The sequence below is a fragment of the Callorhinus ursinus genome, unplaced genomic scaffold (genome assembly GCF_003265705.2).
Source record: "Callorhinus ursinus isolate GAN/ISIS: 27379988/994484 unplaced genomic scaffold, GSC_fseal_2.0 scaffold93, whole genome shotgun sequence".
In the NCBI taxonomy this organism is placed as follows: domain Eukaryota; kingdom Metazoa; phylum Chordata; class Mammalia; order Carnivora; family Otariidae; genus Callorhinus; species Callorhinus ursinus.
Window position 1 is genome coordinate 150,500 of NW_027397155.1, and position 5,104 is coordinate 155,603.

Sequence of the window (5,104 nt, forward strand, 5' to 3'; positions counted from 1 at the left end):
CCATACCATCATTTTGGACAGATGTCCAACTGTGATTGAATGCCTGCTCATGTTCTATTTTGTTTTTTGTTTTTTGTTTTTGCTGTTGTCTAGTTATCTACAATTTTGAGATTCTTTAGATTATCTTTTTCGCATCTCTCCTCCTCACCTGTATGAAGTCTATGTTTCACTCCTGCTCTTACATGCTCTCTGCCTATCTCTTAATGACATCTGTCTTCTCCTTCAAAATGCCACAGATAATTTTGATTTGCTGCCTCATTGCTTCTATTAAATTCTCTCCCCACCTCCACTCTTTTTGCTCTAGCTTCCTTTCCATGGATTAATTGGATGCAATGGGCACTCATTACTGAGTACAGGTGCTGCTGTACGCTGGAGTTCTGGAGCCACCAATTTGATGCTCACAATAGTCTTCAAAGCCAATGACCAGAAACTGGGCTTAATTTCTTCATGTAGCAGTGAGGAGAGCAGCTTTCTCCCAATTTTAGTATGGCTTTATTCCACATGAATATAAAAAAATGTATTTGTATCTCAAAAATTTACAAAGTTTATAGTGAGTGAAACAGCTCTTTTATTTTTTACTTACACTACCCACTTTTTCCACCACTTCTTAGCAAAAATATGAGTCCATAGGACCCTGAAAAGGAGACCTAACTGGGAGTAAAATGACCTCAGTGTAGATAGCCAACCCTCATCAAGTGTTTCTTGATGGGGGCAAATTCGGGATGATAGTGAGCAACACCTATTTGCTTAGGTCTCCCCTTTGTGGTAAGTCTCAGTCTAGCCCCACTCCCGGGGGAAACTAGATGGAATTCATGAACTGAAATGTGGAGGTAGAGCAGGGAGAAGATCTGGATGGAAAGTGGCATTGGAGGAAGGCAGAGGGCTCTGATGAGAAGACCCAACAGAGTGACAGTAGGCAGGGAGTAGAACGGAATTATCCTCAAGAGGCTGCCAAGTACATATCAGTTATCAGTGCTAGGAAACTCTATGGATGCCACAGCCAGGCTTGTCCCTTGTCTACAGACAGAGCTTCCAGAAAGGAGGGCACACATCCTTTCCGGAAGTAGGTCTGGTTGGTTCATATCTGTGTCCATTATGCTTGTGCTAACAGTGTCCTACAGGAGAGGCAGTCAAGGTAAAGATTATAGCCCTGACTCTGGCACTAGATTTAGAAACCAGGCTCTACTACTGACTATGCAAGTTACTTAATTTTTCTGTCTCTCTCCCTTATCTGGAAAATGGAGCTGATAAAACCTATCTTATAGGCTGTTGTGATAATGAATGAATGCTTATAACCAACCATACCTAACACTTAATCTATTCAATAAATGTTAGCTATTTCAACATTATGCAACTTTGCAAACCAAAACATTTCTAATAATCTGTCCTATTTTCAAGCCACTTAAAAATACCCATTCCCAGGGGCTCCTGGGTGGCTCAGTCATTAAGCGTCTGCCTTGGTCTCAGGTCATAATCTCAGGGTCCTGGGATTGAGCCCTGCATCGGGCTTCCTGCTCAGTGGGGAGCCTGCTTCTCCCTCTGACGCTCCCCCTGCTTGTCTCTCTCTCTCTCTCTCTCAAATAAATGAATAAAATAGTTTTAAAGATACCCATCTTGAGGATTGAGAGGTACAGACTTTCAGTTATAGGGATGAAAGGTACAGCCTAGGGAATATAGTCAATGGTATTGCAATAGCGTTGTAAGGTGACAGATGGTAGCTACACTTGTGGTGGGTATAACATAATGTATACAATTGTCAAATAACTATGATGTATACTTGAAACTAATGTAAAATTGTGTCTCAACTATTCTTCAATGAAAAAAAGAGTAGTTACCCCAATTTTCATTTAGAAAATGGGGGTACCATAGTTTCTCTGTATATTTACTTTAGACTTTTTTTCTTATGTTTTATAGTAGCCCACTTACTTTCTCTACAATCAGTTGGAAGCCCAAGATCTCTTGCTTGGAGAAAAATTTAACAACTATGGTAGCTCATATATACTCTTTATCATGACATGTAAAATGTGAAAGCCCCACACTAAGGTAATGCTTTGCATATTTTCTTATTGTACTTCCAAAAGACTTCCTCATTTCTTATCTGCAATATTTCATGTCTATGTCATTAACTCAGGGATGGAAGAGGCTATGCACATTCAGCATTTCTCTTGAAATCCAGTCCCTTAGTTACTCAGCCATTGATTTTCTTCAATATGTGTCACGCAGATGTCCACAAAAAGCACTAGGCCACCTCTCTGTTCTTCAGTAGACTCCAGATGTAAGCATGCCCTAACAAACTAACAGTTGTAAGTCAATTTTTTCAGGAGCTAAGATGAGACAATAAGATCACGTTTTGGACTTTGTTTCGAAAAAGAAACCTTTTTATTCATTTCTTATGTCCAGGGAAATTTCCTCGAGGTTCATATCTTAAGATATTCTGTAGAGATAAGATCAATTAAGCAATTTTAATAAACTAAAATCAGAGAAACATTGAAAGGAGCCTAAGGAGACATACTGACTAAATACTGTAGGACATTCTAGAGATGAGATCCGAGGACAGAAAATGGACAGTGGGTAAAATCTCAGGAGATCTGAATAAAGCATGGGCTTTGGTTAATAATAATGTAACATTGGTAATAACTAATAAGTTGTGACAAATGTACCACATGAATGTAAGATGTTAACCATAGGGGAAACTGGATGTAGGTATACGGGAACTGTACCACCTCCACAACTTTTCTGTAAATCTAAAAACCATTCTAAAAATAAAAAGTTTAATACAAAATAAGTTGAAGTTCCCCAAACATCTGTTGACAAGTGCATTCTCACATCTGTGCTTTTGTTCTTACTAGTTCTCACAATCCCCTTTCCCATGCTCCTCGCTTACTGTAGGCTAGTATGTTTCCTTTCCATTGACTTTGGCCTTGGCTACATGACTTGCCTTGGCAAATGGAATTGAGCAGAATGTGCGTGCACGCTGTGGCTCAGTGCCTCTAGCTCTTCCCTGCTACAGTGAAAAGAGTATATCCCAGAGAGTGGTTCCTCCTTTCGCCTGCGTTCTGGAATGAGAAAACAAGTAGAGCTGAATGGAGCTGAGCCCTCAGGTAATCTGAGTAAGATAAATGTTTGCTGTTCTAAACCACTAAGATAATGGGAACATTTGCTGCTACAACAATAGTAAATTAATGCTCTTGTTGATACCTTTCAAACTAGATTCAGTCCTCTACTATCTCTTTCATGAAGCCTTCCCTAGATATCATCTCCATGACTCATTTATACTTTCCAGATTTAGCAAATAAAAATAGAGAACTTAATGCATTTTAAAAAATCTGTAGAGCCTAATTTGATTATAAGCTCTTTAAGGCAGGTCCTAATCTTATTCAAACACTCAGCAAAATATGTTGTGCCCTATTGTTCCTGGCACTTTATTAAGCTTTGTAAATACAATGGTGTATGAAGACAAACAGGAGCCCTACATTCTTCAAGGTTTTAAACTACTGGAGAGGACAGATTAAATAAATAATCACAATTTTAATAAAGGTAAAACTATAGTTCTAACAAATGCAATTTAAATATACCAGTGTGTGGTCCTCTGGGGATCTCTCTATGGGACATTTGACCAAGTCTTAGCTTTAAGGCAAGGAAAGGCCTCCCTGAAAGTGACTTAAGAGGCAAAAAGATTGGGAAGGCTAACCCAGCTTCTAAACAACCCATGGATAGAAGTATCCAGTGTGGCTGGAGAAGACACAGTGAAGTTACTGTGAGATAAGATTTGAGGGGTATATGGGAGACAGACATGGCGTCTTTACCCCTAACGCTAAACTCCGTGTCACACACTTAGTATGTGCTCAACAAATAATGATGACAGAATATGGCTTGACTCAGGTTAGCTACACTTTCTAACAAACATGCTAAATGCCTGTGGCCAGGTGACAGAAGGGCAAACATGAATTAGGCAGAAGCTGTTATCCTCAGGGAGCTTCTGTACTAGAGGCTATAACAGTCCAACAGCCATAGTTGAATACTATGTGACCAAATCCCCCCCCATAAAAAGCACCAAAAAAAACCCCCAAAACAAAAAACCACCAACTTTGTGGAAAAAAAAAAAAAAGGAAAATTGCTTATGGAATCCAAACACATGCTAAAAAGCTGCAGAGAGGAGATGCTAGAGATTCCAATGCTACCAGCATTCTTTCTGTGTTCTGTATCTGTTCTTTCATTTTAGACTAGTTTTCTTCACATAAGGATATATTGCCGTCTTCAGTTTGTGAGTTCTTTCCTGACTTCAGGCATCAGAGAGATGATACTGAATCTCTTTCTTATTGAGTTTGGCTCAGAGACCCATCCTTGGAGCGGTCAGTCAGGATTTGAGCCACAGAGTCAAGTCAAGGCCATTAAACCACATGAAAGGAAGGAATCTTGACACACACAGTAACACAGATGAGTCTCAGAAAAGATTATGGTAAGTGAAAGAAGCTAGACACACACACACACACACACACACACACACAATTTATTATGTGATTTCCTTTATATCAAATTTAAAACTATAGTGAGAAAAAGAAGACAAATGGTTACCAGAGATGGGAGGAAGAGATTGAATGCAAAGGAGTATGAGAGAACTCTTTGGGGGGGATGGAAATGTTCAATATTATTATTTTGGTGGTGGTTACACAATTTTATAGATTTGTCAAAATCCTTTGAACCGTACTCTTAAAATTAGTAAATTTTGCTGTGTATAAATTATTTCCCAATAAAGTTGACTTTTTAAAAAGCAAAACAACCCTGAGGATGGGTGACAAGCAGTTCTAAGAGAAGATGCTGGACAGATTATACCAAACATCCACCACAGATGCAGTTTGGTAAGGGGTACGCCAGTGAGAAAACAGAGAGCCATGGGGGCAAGGGGAAGAACTGAGAGATGGGGTGATTTACATGTAAGTGAGGAGGTGTCAAATGTTTGTTTTACTTGTGGTTGAGAACAAAGGTCAAAAGGAGCTGTTCCCATGAGGATTCCTAGATATTTGTGAAATTCAGCAAAACAGGCATTTCAAAGAATGTAACTAGTTAAAAAAAAAATGTGAATGTGGGACATGTCAGAGAAAGG